The sequence below is a fragment of the Eulemur rufifrons genome, chromosome 1 (genome assembly GCF_041146395.1).
Source record: "Eulemur rufifrons isolate Redbay chromosome 1, OSU_ERuf_1, whole genome shotgun sequence".
NCBI classification, from domain to species: domain Eukaryota; kingdom Metazoa; phylum Chordata; class Mammalia; order Primates; family Lemuridae; genus Eulemur; species Eulemur rufifrons.
In genome coordinates this window covers 31,319,582-31,334,508 of record NC_090983.1, presented here as the reverse complement: position 1 = coordinate 31,334,508, position 14,927 = coordinate 31,319,582, and the positions used below count along the sequence as shown (strand labels likewise).

Genomic DNA, 14,927 nt, shown 5'->3' with positions numbered 1-14,927 from the left:
AAGATCAACAACAATTACTAAGCTCAAAGTTAGCAGAAGGAAGGAAATAACAAAGATTAGAGCAGAAATAAATGAAATAGAGAATAGAAAAATAATAGAAAAAATTAACAAAGCTAAGAGTTGGTTTTTTGAAAAGATAAACAAAATTGACAAATCATTAGCTAGACTAAGAAAACAAAGAGAGAAGTCTCAAATAAACAAAATCAGAAATGAAAGCGGAGGTATCCCAACTGAGACCTCAGAAATAAAAAGGATCATAAGACTGCTATGAACAATTACACGCCAACAAACTAGATAACCTAGAAGAATTGCATAAATTCCTAAAAACATACCACCTGCATGACTGAATCATGAATAAATAGAAAATCTGCATAGACCTATAACTAATATGGAGATTTAATCAACAATCACAAATTTTCAAACAAAGGAAAGCCCAGGACCAGATGGCTTCACTGGTGAATTCTCCCAAACATTTAAAGAAACATTAATGCCAGTCTTTCCCAAACCCTTTCCAAAAATTGAAGAGGAGGGAATACTTCCAAATTCATTAAATACAGCCAGCATCCAAGGCCAAACTCACCACAGGAAAAGAAACTACAGGCCAATATTCCTGATGAATATAGATGCAAAAATCCTCAACAAAATACTTGCAAATCAAATTTAACAGCACATTAAAAGGATCGTACATCATGGCCAGGTGGGATTCATCCCTGGGATGCAAGGATGATTTAATATACAAAAATCAGTTAATGTGAAACACCACATGAACAGAGCAAAGGATACAAAAATCACATGATCACTTCAATAGATGCAAAGGAACCACTTGACAACATTCAACACCCTTTCCTAATAAAAACTATTAACAAACTAGGAATAGAAAGAAATTACCTCAACATATAAAGTTCATATATGAAAATTCTTTCAACACTGAGTATCACATTAACTGTGTGCTTTTCATATGAGGCCTTCATTATGTTTCAAAATATATTACAAAGCTACAGTAATCAAAACACTATGGTACTAGCATAAAGACAAATGCATGGAGCACTGGAACAGAAGAGAAAGCTCAGAAATAAATCAGTGCGTATATAATATAATGCCTTAGTCCATTTTAACTGCTAAAACAGAATTCCATAGACTAGGTGGCTTACAAATAACAGAAATTTATTTTCCTAATCCTGAAGGCCAGAAAGTCCAAAATCAAGGCACCAGGAGATGTGGTGTCTAGTGAGGGCCTGCGTCCTTGTTTACAGATGGCCATCTCCTCAATGTGTCCTCACATGGTAGAGGGGTGATGAAGCTCACTGGGGTCTCTTTTATAAGGCACTAATCCTATTCAGGAGGGGTCCATCTGCATGACCTAATCACCCCCCAAAAGTCCCACCTCCAAATACTATCACATTAGGGATTAGGCTTCAACATAAACAACACACAAACATTCAGTCTATTGCAATAGTACCTAAAGCAATCTACAGATTTAGTGCAATCACTATTAAAATCCCAAGGCATTCTTTAAACAGAAAAAGCACTCCAAAATTTATATGGCACCACAAAAGACCACAAATAGCTAAATCAATCTTGAAGAAGTACAAAACTAGAGGCATCATACTTCCTGATTTCTGAATATAGTACACTCCCATGTACATAGCAGCACTTTTCACAGTAGCCAAGATGTGCAAACAACCTAAAAGGTCCCTAGACAGATGAATGGATAAAGAAAATATGGTATGTACATGTAATGGAATATTATTCAGCCTTAACAAAGAAGTAAATTCTGTAATATGTGACAACATGGATGAATCTTGAGGACACTATGCTAAGTGAAATAAGCCAGTCACAGAAAGACATATACTACATGATTGCACTTATATATGCTTTCTAAAATAATCAAATTCATAGAATCAAAGAGTAAAATGGTGGTTGTCAGGAGCTGGGGAGTGGGTGGAAAGGAGAGTTACTGATCCAGGAGCATAAAGTTTCAGTTAAGCAAGATGAGTAAGTTCTAGAGATCTGCTGTACAACGTTGTGCCTATAATTAACAATATTGCATTGACACTGTGTGGGGAAGGGAAACTTCTCTCAGTCCTGAAAGGTTCACTGAAAGATCAACTCACAATAAGGCAGTTTAGTAAGAGAAAGAGATTACAAATTTATTTACTGCATGCACAGGGAAAATCACAGAGTGATTACCCAATATCCCTATGGGGTCCAGAAGCCTCTATACCCTCATTTTAGAGGGGAGATGGAGATGAGGAATATAGGTGATTCTGTTGAGGGACAATAAATGTTTACTAGGGAGGATGAGTAGATATTTAGGAGAAAGAATGGATGGGGGGCGGGAATTGACTTGTAAATGATTCTCTTTGGAAATTAAATTAACCTGACAGATATTATTTTTGAAATGGGTTGTGCTAGGTCTGGTTGCATTGTTAATCTTCTTTCTTGCAATAGATACAGAGATAACAGGGAGGGGAAGGAAAGACAATTGTCCTTCTTGATGGCTGTCTAGTTTCACACAGACAGAGGGAAAGCCCCATCCAAGGCCTGTTGATCTCTAAGGGCCTTTAATTCAAAATACTCGGCCGGGCGTGGTGGCTCACGCCTGTAATCCTAGCTCTCTGGGAGGCTGAGGCAGGCAGCTCGTTTGAGCTCTGGAGTTCGAGACCAGCCTGAGCAAGAGCGAGACCCCTGTCTCTACTAAAAAAATAGAAAGAAATTAGCTGGACAACTAAAAAAATATATCTATAAAATTAGCCAGGCATGGTGGGGCATGCCTGTAGTCCCAGCTACTCAGGAGGCTGAGGCAGGAGGATTGCTTGAGCCCAGGAGTTTGAGGTTGCTGTGAGCTAGGCTGACGCCACGGCACTCACTCTAGCCCAGGCAACCGAGCGAGACTCTGTCTCAAAAAAAAAAAAAAAAAAAAAAATTAAAAATACTCTTTACACCAAGGAGTCTTATTTTGGGGTGAAATTCCCTGAGCTCCTTTAACACTCAGAGATTTGTTAAGGAGGTAGATGTTGAGAGAGATGAGGGGCTGTTTTTCTAAGCCTGACGAAGAACTGTTCTACTTCACCAGTCTCCTTGATCCAGGTGCATCACCAGGTGTTGCCAGTCACGTAGCCCTCCCCTTGGCGACCATGAAGTCAGGAGCTACGCAGTTATCAACACCACTCGGGCCAAGCATGGAGGCTCGCCTCTTGTGCCTCCAAGGCTGGAGTAGCACCATTAATGACCTCAGCGGGGGTCACAGACAGGTTGTGCACAAACTTTCTGGTGAAAGACCCCAACAGTAGGCACAATTGCCTGGAGTGTATGCGTGAGCAGAGAGTCAGTAATGTCACCTGGCAATTATTCCAAGTAACCGGGGTCTGCCCAGTTTTGGAGTTCCCGTCTTACTTGGTACAGGGTGATTTGCTCCATAGGAGGGGCTATTTGGGTATTTGGAAATCTCTTATAATGCCCACAGGTGCATATTACACTGTTAGGTGGAAAGCAGGTGAAGCCATGGTTTTTTTTGTTGTTGTTGTTTGTTTGTTTGTTTTTTTGCCATGGTTTTTATAAGAAAAATACTCCAGGGGACACACATAGTGCCGAGAATGTAATTTATTATTATGGGGGTCAACCAACCAGAAGTCCCTCCTGGCGGGCAAAGTCCTCGGGTAGAATTGAAAAGTCCATGTGAGGTGGCAGCAAGTGTAGGGGAGGGGAAGCCTTCACTACTGAGGCCAAAATAGCCCTGAGGGCATGTCCCGTGCCCCTTTCCCCAGATGTTCCAGTTGCCCCCAACCTGGAAAGCAGCAAGCTGACATGTAGGAAGGTGTCTGTTCCTGCCCTGTCAGAGTCCAGCCGAGCGTTGCATTGTGTGCAGACTAATACGGTTGGGGGAGCTTAGGTACCAGAAAAGTCCAAGTTCAGAGAAATGCTTGTTTGCAGTATTCAGTGGGCACAGCAATCAGATGTTTATCTGTGGGGACGCAGAGCAGTGGCAACTGCCTGGGATGGGCACAGCAATGAATTTGGTGACTGCAGGCTACTCTGTAGGAGAGACGGAAGGAGGATTAGATTCCCACCCCTCCCTCCCCTGTGCCCTGGCTCACAGGTCCGAACGTGCTCAGGCCCTGTCAGCTGGGGGGAATTTTCCCCACAGACCGTGACATGGGCAATGGGAGCACCTCCCATCCATCTCCAGGGAGGTGAACTCCAATGTGGCTCGGATCCTCTGTGACTCAGCAAAAGTTTCTTCTCTATCCATTGATATCCATCCCATGGGAATAACCAGGGCAAAGTGGCAGGGCCACCTTAAGGCAAATGTTGAGTGAGAAGCCTCAAGTTGATGGTGATTATCTTTGAAGTCCTTGTGGGCAAACCCCCATGCTCTGCACCCAGGAGATAGATGGTGAAGGGGGTTACTGTCCCCACCCCTTGTTGTTTAGTAGCTATTCTGTCTCTCATCTGAGTCTTCAGAAAGGGATCGAGAGCCCTTGCAGGGCTCCCCATGGAGACTGAGGCTGTGCAATCAGGCAGCCTGATGAAACACACAGTGCAGATGACAGCCGCCTTTGAGGAATTGCAGCACCGAGACCCCAGAGATGCATAGTGCAGGCCAGAGTTATTTCATACACCCCGGCAGTCACTTTACCCTGTCCTGTGTCCACTGAAACACTCAAGCACCCCTGCCACTTGGGGCGTGAAACAGGGCATGGAGTCTTCATTTTATGTCCCATGATTGGGCCCATTGATGTGTGGCTTGGGCCCAAATCTGGGGCCATTATCAGAGGCCTTCTGTGCCTGGGAATCTGCCAGTTAAGACTGTGTTGCCAACTGACTGACCCGACCTCACGAAGAGGCTTGACTGGACTTGATAAACAGCAGGAGCAGCACACACAGACCAAGAAATTTGAGTCTGGTTACAGTCTCCTCATCTGCCGTCCCCACTTCCTCATTGTAGACCCAGGGGACCAACCGGATAGCCTGCCACTGCTCCGGGTTAGGAGTGAGACCCAGGTCCCAGGCAGGTCCTGCTGTCACTGCCCAGGTGTGAATGGTGAGCATCTCCCTGCCAAGCCACCCCCTTCCTGGTCCTTTGGCTGGAGACAGCAGGCTTTTCTTTTTTGTCATTTTGCCTTCTTTGTTCTTTTGAATCTAGGCCTTTTTCTCAGTTCTAGTTTGTAGGCCTCTTTAGTTTTCCGTCTAGCATATGTGGGAATTAAAAGACAGCCCAGGGCGCAAAATGGGGTGTCGTTCCTGTCTGCAGGTCCCTAGACAGTCTGCCTTCTACCTCCCACCTCTCAGAGTTGTTGTGTGGTTGCTGAATTTTCCCGACATTTAGGTGTACTTAGAGGGGAGAAGGGAAAAGTGAGTCTGTGCCACCGTGTTTCAGAACTGGACGTTCCCCTCATTTTAATATAAGGAAGAAATCAAACTGAATCACATCAAGAGGGCTAGATTTTTTTCCTTCACTGCTTTATGCTAGAACAAAATCAATAACCCTATATAGATATGTTTGTGTACACACACACACACACACACACACACACACCCCCTTTCTGCAACAACCCCCGTTCACTTGCCAACACATCCCGGAGATCGCTCCGTATCAGAGTTCTATTCTCTAGCCTGCCTTCCTACTCTCAATGGTATCATTTTTCTGAAAAGAAGCTCTTAATTCTAAAATTGGCCTGCTGATCATTTTCCCCGTATGGTTAGCACTTTCTGTGTCCTGTTTAGGAGACTTTCGCCTTGATGGCCCAGTGGCCCCTATGTGTCACAACTGAGTCACTTCATTCTTCTAAACTTTCATTTCCTTCACATCATCCTTTTCAGAGGATTCGTCCGGCTGCAATATCGTGAAGATATTCTATTAGGGTTGTTCGTAGAAGTTTTTATCGCCTTCCCTTTCATATTTAGGTTTATGATCCATCTGGATTTGAATTTTGTGAAGGTAGGAAATCAAGGTCCATTTTACTTTTATACGGCTATCTAATGGATCTGTCATTATTTTTTAAAAAGACCATCGTTTCGTCACTATTGTCATCTTTATCCATCTATCAGTGAGATAATATATGTGTGAGACATCTTTTAAATTAATAGACTTCTTTTTAAGGAAACATTTTTAAGTTTACAGAAAAATCGAGCAGAAAGTACTGAGAGCGCCCACGTGTCCCCTGCCCTTCCTTCTCCCCTCCACACGTTTCCCTGTTATCAACGTCTTGCATTGTTAGTGTCGCGCGCTTGTTACAAGTGACCAACCAATATTGATACTGCAGGTGAGGGCAAATATCTTTTCCTTCTGTAACAAAAGACAGATTAGCAAGAGAAAAGTGTACACATTTATTTAATATAAGTCTTATGTGACATGGAAGCCTTCATAAGGAAATGAAGACCCCAAGAAACAAAGCTGGAATAGGTTTGATGAAGAGTGGACAGGCCTGGAGCCCCTGGCAGAGCAGGGTCGGATGAGTTTGGTACACTGGGGGTAGCGTAGCACGGCCCGTTTGTTTAGATTCCTGTCTCACATGAGGGTCTTATGACCTGCGTCAGGTGAAGGTCAGAAAATCCTTCCTGTACGTGCGGCTTTTGCAAATTCCTTTAGCTTAAAATATTCAATATGCCAAGGTGCCATATTTTATGGTAGCGTAACCTGAACCCCATCAATAAATTATTATTAACTAAAGTCCCATAGTTTCCATTAGGGACTATTTTGATATTATACATTCAACTGGGTTTGCCAAATGCATGTCTTGTAGCCGCTCTTACAATATCATACAGAATAATTTCATTGCTCTAAAAGTCCCCTGTGCTTCCCCTACTCACCCTTCCCGTACTGAGTCCCTGGCAACCACTGATATTTTTACTGTCTCTAAAGTTTTTTTCCAGAATGTCATATAGTTGCAATTTTATAGTCTGTAGTTTTTTCAGGCTGCCTTCTTTCACTTGGTAATATGCATTTAAGATTCCTGCATGTTTTTTCATGGCTTGATAGCTCATTTCTTTTAATGGTTTTCTTTTCTTTTCTTTTCTTTTTTTTTTTTTTTTTTTTGAGACAGTCTTGCTCTGTTGCTTGGGCTAGAATGCCGTGGCGTCAGCCTAGCTCACAGCAACCTCAAACTCCTGGGCTCAAGCAATCCTCCTGCCTCAGCCTCCTGAGTAGCTGAGACTACAGGTGCACCCCACCATGCCTGGCTAATTTTTGTATTTTTAGTAGAGACAGGGTCTTGCTCTTGTTCAGGCTGGTCTTGAACTCCTGAGCTCAAGCGATCCTCCTACCTCAGCCTCCCAGAGTACTAGTATTACAGATGTGAACCACCTCGCCCAGCCATCTTTATTGTTGAATAATATTCCATTTGTGGGATGTGCCATAGTCTATCCATTTATTTATTGAAGGACATCTTGGTTGCTTCCAGCTTTTTTTTTTTTTTTTTGAGACAGGTCTCTCTCTGTTGCCTGGGCTAGAGTGCAATGGTGTCATCATAGCTCACTGTGTAACCTCAAAATCCTGGCTTAAGTGGTCTTCCTGCCTCAGCTTTCCGAGTAGCTGGTCTACAGGTATGTGCCACCACACCCCGCTAATTTTTCTTATTTTTTGTAGAGACAGGGGTCTCCCTATGTTGCTCAAGCTGGTCTTGAACTCCTGGCTTCAATTGATCCTCTTGCCTTGGCCTCCCAAAGTGCTGGGATTACAGCACTTGCTTGGCCTTGCTTCCAACTTTTGGCAATTATGAATTATGAATAGAGCTGCTATGAACATTCATGTAGACATAAATTTTCAACTAATTTGGATAAATTCTTAGAAATGCGATTGCCGGATTGTATAGGAATAATGTATTTAGCTTTGTAGGAAACTGCCAAACTGTTTTCCAAAGTGGCTGTACCATTTTTTATTCTCACCTGCAATGAATGAGAGCTCCTGAGGCTCCACATCCTCTCCAGCATTTGGTGCTGTCAGTGTTCCGGATTTTAGCAATTCTGGAAGATGTGTAATGGAATCTCATTGTTGTTTTAACTTGCAATTCCCTGCTGACACATGACCATGACATTGAACATTTTTTCATATGCTTATTTGCCATGTATAGATCTTTCTGGTGAAGTGGCCGTTCAGATCTCTTGCCTGCTTTTCATTCGTTTGTTTTTTTATTGTTGAGTTTTGTATATTTTAGGTAACAGTCCTTTATCAGATATGTGTTTTGCAAACATTTTTTCCTGATCTGTGGCTTATCTTCACTTTCTTAACTGCGTCTTTTGAAGAGTAGTTCTCCACGAATATCTGTCCCCCATAACATGTCATGTCAGGTGAGGGATGACTCATTTCCTCAGGAACTAGAAGTTTGTGAAATAACGTCGTAAACCGCAACTCTTTAGTTTTATAACTTAGGGTATACATCTACTGAGAATGTGGTGTTATCTTCACTAATAGTTTTAAGGAAAAAAAATCATTGCCCTTTCCTTAAATTGAATGTGTTTTAATTGTTACTACCACAAATATTCTTGAAATCCTCTTTGATAGAGAAAAAAATGAAATTCCTTTGCAGAAAGTGAGGAGTGAATTGTTTCCAAATGGAGAAAATATCTATTTCAGGGAATAATCCTCCCATCTTTTGATTTTTTTTTTTTTTAAGGAAACAGTTGCTAGTGCTGTAGGTAGATACAGTAGCTATGTAGTCCCAGCTGAGTCACTTTACTTTTCTGAACTTTTATTTCCTTCACATCCTCCTCTTCATCTGACACATACCCTTCCACTCCTTAAAAATCCTTTACCAGTGAGGATCAAATGAGATAAAGTAGAGAAAATGCTCTAAAATTGTACAGTGCTTAATGAATGCACTGTTGTTATGTCACGAGAAGTGATTCTTGGGGGGCAGGGATGGTTGCACAGCAATGTGACTCACCTGATGCCACTGAACTGTACCCTTACACACGGTTACAGTGGTCAATTTTATGTTGTATGCATTTTACCACAATTTAAAAAATTTTAAAAGTGACTCAGCACTTATCTTTAGGGTTTGAGGTGCCCCATTTCTTGGGTATGGGCACATAGGGAAGCAAGAACATTGAGGACCCTCATCTCTTCTCTGTTCAGACCTTCAAGAAAATTCTGGCAAAGCTAGGTCAGTGACATGAATGTGGGAATCAAAGCCTAAGAGTGATCTATTTCTTCCCTTCTAGATCAGGGGTGTGATTTCTTGTCTCCAGTAGTTTCTTTTGAGAAAATAGAGGGGACAGGTGTTGGTAGTCAACAAGTTGCAGAATACACATGTTGTGGTCACTGGTTGTAAACTCCTCTCTGTATTAATACATATGCCCATGACTGTCTAATCATTTCAATACCAAAACGAAAAACAAATAACTTGAAATCCCAGCTGCTGAAAGCTTTGTGTTAGACAACTCTTTGAGCCTCTCCCGACAAGGCCCAGAAGATGAAATAGCTAGATTTGAGTGTGGGCTCTTTTCCCTTCTCTCACCGCACTCTGGAGGAAGAGCCCAGGGCAGTAGCCAAGGTCAGCCGCCAGAGAGTCAAAGAAGGGAGAGTAGAGGCCCAGTCAAATCCACAAACTGTACCACCCTGGCACATGGGTTAGTTATATACAACTTAACAAGAAAGCAACAAACAAAAGAACATGTACATTCAGGAGATTTTTGTTTCACTGTCAGTATTTACCTTTGAATAGTGTCCTGTAGTTCAAATCCAAATGAATGGGAAGGGTGCACTGCAGTTGAGCTTAGGTTTAGTCTTTGTTGGATTTCTTTGGGAGACTTACAGATCCAACGTGCTGTTAGTGAATTAGTAAGCACACCCTAGACATAGTAGTCTCTGGAACAGGCCTCAGGTGGGAGCTGAGATTTGGGAGGGTGGGAACCACCTGGAGAATGAGTCACCCCGCACTGGGCAGGAGCCAGCTGCCCCATGTTCCTGCAGGTATGGCAGCACCTCTGGGTCTTCCAGCTTCCCTGCATAAAGACCAGGCACTTTATTAATTTTGATGTAAATAACTGCACAGACATATCTCAAGATGGGGGTGAGAAACTAGTTAGAGCAAATGAAGTAAGAATGATTCTTGTAGATCACAATAGGAATTTAACCAACTTGAGGTTCATGATTCCTTTATTAATTATTCATATTCCTTTTTTAAAAGATGTAAGACTGGGGGAATCTAGGATCAGTGCCTTACAAATGGCAGAAGCTGAAGCCCTGAGACACCCCACCCCATCCTCAGTACTGCCCTCTGTGTGCCTCCAGCAACTCATCCATTTCTGCCAGGCTGGGCCTGGGTCCAGGCCGTGAGATGCGCACAAGGGCCAAGAGTGGAAATTCCAGAGTGAGACACTCCTGAGTTCATGCACTCACCCCGCCTTTTGTCAGCTAATTGATATTGAACTTAGTTCCTGCATCTATCTGTACACAGGCTTCATAATTTGTAGCCATCTTACAGGTGGTGGGAACTTACCTAACAATGGTACTGAATATTTATTGAGAGCTGTCAAAGGCCCAGGCACTATTCTAAGTGCTTGAGCTGTTTTATCTCCCACGATTTTGCTCAGGTAGGAGTTCTGAAGCTGGAGCCTGAGGGCTGGTATTTTTGGAAACTCCGCAGTTAATTCCGAGGTCAGTAAGGTTGAGAGTCATGGTTGTGTACTAATGTTTACGCAGTGATGAACCACTCAAGACCTTAGAGACGAACAGAACTCATTCTGTCCCTCTCTAGCCAAATGAGCTTGGCCAAGTCTTTGGACCTCCCTAAGCCTCAGTGTCCTTATTCATAAAATGGGAACAATAGTAGCATCCATTTCTGAGAATTGTTTAGAAGTTGAAATGAGCCAGTGTAGGTGATTATGTCTGGCATAAACAAATGATTTCATAAGTGTGAGCTTGTGCCTTTAATTAGACCAACTCCTTTGTGCTAGGCAACTGAGAGAATGCCAGGACCTTCTGACCTTCGTGCACAGGTCCCTCTGTCTTTGTTTAAATTTGTTCTTCTTCTGTCCACACGGTTCATTCCAAATCCCAAGTGTTGGGGAAAGGGAGTTATTGTATCATAGTAGAAAAATCCTTGCCTTTGGTCCAACTGGACAGAATTTGAATCCATGTGGCTGTTTGAGGCTTAGTTTCCTCATCCATAACGTGGGAGAACGATATCCCTGCATTGCTGTGAGAAATGAGATAGTTCATGAAAAGGGTGTAACACACAGTTATTGTATTATTGTTGGTGCTTTGGTGATAAAATGTACACGATGTGGAAACAAAAGGGCAGAAAATCCTTAAAAAGTTTTTAACAGGAAACAGAGGCAGAGGGTGGGGAGGGGATGGCAGATGGGGAGAAGCAGGGGAGGGCCTGTGGCAGGGACAGCCTAGGGGGCAGAACTCAGTGTCCCCACCGTTCCAGGCTCAGCACTACAGACACTGGGTACCACTAAACCCAAGAGCGGGGCCAGGGATGGGGGCTCAAATGTCCTTGCCCCTACTCAGTGTTGGGCCAGAACCCTTCCTCCCTTTTGTGCACAATCTGCCCACATTTCGGCTACAGGCTGGCTTTGACCAAGAAGAGCCCCTGAGATACAATGGGGTGCAGGGGCTGTTTATGGCTTCAGTGCTGAGATTTAGACCAAGGCAGAGGGAAATTCCTCTCCCCAGACTCCTTACAAGGAAGAATGGCATATAGCTTGCCACAGACAGGGGTTCATAGTGCGAAACGGAGTCAGTTTAAATGCTTTCCAATAAAGCACGGCCAGCTGCCTGGTTCTTAGTTTGCACGTCAGTGAATTGCCTACAATCTCCCTCTTCTGAATGTTTGGAAATTGGGCACTGGTTCCTTTAAATATCAAATTTCCTGTTATAGTGAGTCATCTCTGTCCTCCCATTTTAGGAACAAAGTTTACTCTCTAGTTCTTTCTGTTGAGGATTTTTCTTTCTCTCTTGCTGAAGACCAGATTCGGGTCAGATTCACAGATTCTACTTCTTTTATCTCTTGTGATTTGTTAAAGCCCTGCTGAATTCGCTGCTTAATTCAACAGGAAGTGAGTCCACTGAGGGAGGCAGAAGAGCTGGTGGAGTGATCAACTGAAAGTAAAAGAAAGCTCCTTCCTGGTGGTGGTTTCCTCCTCCCTTCCCCCATCCACTTCCTGGGATTCGTTCTAGTGTGAGCAGTGTAGGAATTTGAGCACTTGGAATGAGGCAGTTTAGGGGACTCAGTGGCTGTTGTGGTGCTGGGAGAGGGTGAAGCAGGTAAGTGCCTGGTGCCAAGTGGCTTCTGTAACAGGAAACCCGAAAATATTCGTGCTTCATTGGCTCACTCCAGGCAGCTTGGACCTGCCCGACAGGGGACACCTCTGGGTCCTGCGAGCCCAGCTGTCCTGTGGGCTTTCTCTGGAGCCACAGCCACCGGCCTGGCTGCTTTGCTACTCTGAGGAATTCCCAGTCCCTCTGCTAACTTTCTGTCCTCAGACACAGCCTCCCTCCTGTGCACCCGAGTTTGGAGATTCCAGAGAACTTTTTTACTTAAGTTTGTTTTCTTTTTCCCTTGTCCCTGGGCTAACCAATGAATGAACCATCTGCCAGCTCAGGATGCCCCTGAGGCCTTCAGCCTTCTCCCCTCCCAAGTTTTAGGTACTTCCTTCCCCACCCCCACCCCCACTCCCCAAGACAACTCTAGTGCTTTGGGTTGGATCCCTGCATTTATCTGTACCTTTGCAAAATCCAGTTTTGCTTTGCGTTTGTATGTTATTTTTTTGCCTACGTGACCTTGGGCAAGTAAGTAATTCCTCTGGGCCTCTGTTTCCTCACCATTAAATAAGATTAATAATGAACACCTCTGTGAGGTTGTTGTGAGGCTGGAGGCAGATAATCCCTGTAAACCACTTAAGACAGTGACTGGCCAACTAAGTACCAGTGGGCATTAGCACGTATTATCCCATATTAACACTATTTGTATTTTATTTTACTCATCCTGTTTCTTACTTTTTATTTATTTATTTATAATTGCAACAGGGTCTTGCTTTGTTGCCTAGGCTGGAGTGCAGTGGCAGGATCATAGCTAAATGCAGCCTTGAACTCCTGGGCGCAAGTAATCCTCCTGCCTCAGCCTCCTTAAGAGCTGGGATTCCAGGCGTGAGCCAGCTCGCCTGGCTTTTTTTTTTTTTTTTTTTTTTTAACTACGCATTCTGCTCTTCAAATTCTCTCTACTGGGCCAGGCCCCAGTTTCTAACCACTGTGCGTTGTTATTGGTTGTACAGCCTCCACAAATCCTATCCAAGGGCAGCATAAGAACTTGGCTGGTATGTGGCCGTGGTGTACGTTGATACTTGATCAGACTGAGCCCTGCTACCTGCTTCCACGAGGCTTCCATTGTCCTGCCTGCCTGCCAATCCTTGGTTGACCCCACTTGCAAACCTTTGCCTGTGCGGTAGGGATAAAGTGGGTGTCTCATTGCTTTCTTTTGCACGGTCCAGGTTACTCATGTGTGTGAGCACCCTTCCTACACTTGAGCTCTTTGGGTATCCCCATTAGGGAGCTCTATGTTCACACCCATTGCCCTTCTGCAGAGGTTTTATTTCTTGTTGATTTGCAGGCATTCTTTGAATGTTCTAGACATTGCTGTTCCTGTGGCAGGTTCTGGGGACAGAGATATGAAAGATGCAGTCCCTGCCCTCATGAGGCTCACGGCCTAGGATAGGAAATAGTCACACAACGGTGGTACAAATGCTGGAATGGGGGCTGGGCAGATGCAGGGGAATGCTTCTTGGGGCTGGATTTAGTCACTAATAGGATATCATTCTGTTGCTGTGTTCTCTGCAAGACTTACCGGGGCAGAATTGAGTGTCAGATAATGGCATGGATATTATGAGGTCACCTTTTTCTAGCCCTCTAGGGTGAACAAGGCACTTTCAGATACTTCATTCAATCCTCTCAGCTACAAGATGGGCCCCTGCCTTCTGCAAACTTGTATTCTATAAGCCTCATCCTACTTGTGGGGCTTGGTGGGCAGTTAGGGTAATGGAAGTCTCATGAAGCTTATAGATTAAAGGCAGATTCAAAGAACAGAGATGCTTGATTTTCTTTTCCTACTTCCCACCCCCCCTCCCTGCCCCCAAAGAGATGGTTCTCTATGTTGCTTGGGCTTGTCTGAGCCTCAGGCTATCCTCCTGCCTCTTTTCCTACTGTTAACATTAGAAAGCATCTCAACTATCTCACAGTATGAAGGCAGGGGTTTTTGTATGTTTTGTTTACTGTTATATCCTCTATGGTAAGATCACCCTGGTCTTTGGGGAGGAAGGCCTTTGGTTTCAGAGTTTTTTAGACTGTTGAAGGTGGGATCTGGTGGCGTTGGAGCCGTGGGGATCCTCCTTGGGCAAACCATGAGATTTAGCTGTGGGGTTAGTAGAGTTCTACTAACTGAGAACCTTGATGAGGGCCCTGCAGTGTCCAGATCTCAAGGCCTCTCAGAGGGGCCCGATCAATATTTATTGAATAAAAAAATTAAAGTCTTAATGAGGAACCCAGAAAAATTCTTTAAAGTCTTGATGTATGAAAAAGAGGGTTCTTAGTTATCATGGAGCTCAACTTCCTCATTTTGGAATGTGGAAAGGAGGCCCCAAATGTAAGTGACTCATCCAGTCTCACAGCCAGAGCCAAAGCTCAGGCGGCCAGGTTTCCTCACCCAGCTGTGTCCCCTGTACCACCCGCCTCTGTCGTGCAGTTCTAGAAGGAGCCCCTGCCACTCAGGTTACTCAGAGGCCAGCCCTCTTCTTGCTCCAGCGAGGGCTTGTGACTCAGGAGTTTGAAAAACAGGAAGTACATCGGCGGCGGGCGTCCTTTGTGTGAGGCTTCTGGCCACGACTCTGCGCAGACTGCAGTGAGGAGGCCTGCGGAGAAGGTGCTGTCACTGTGAAGGCCTCTTTGGTAAGGATTTGCCTCTTCCGTAAGGTCGGCTCGGCCT

The 14,927-nt window shown here is 44.2% G+C and overlaps 1 protein-coding gene across 1 annotated transcript in view; it reads left to right on the top strand.

The window, feature by feature from the left end:
• The first annotated feature begins 11,895 nt into the window (after positions 1-11,895).
• Positions 11,896-14,927, top strand: part of CASP8 (caspase 8) — a 29,484-nt gene continuing 26,452 nt past the window's right edge. The window contains exons 1-2 of the mRNA XM_069485281.1: positions 11,896-12,217; positions 14,688-14,890. The gene's annotated coding sequence lies outside the window, so the exon portion shown is untranslated. The remainder of the gene's footprint in view (positions 12,218-14,687; positions 14,891-14,927) is intronic.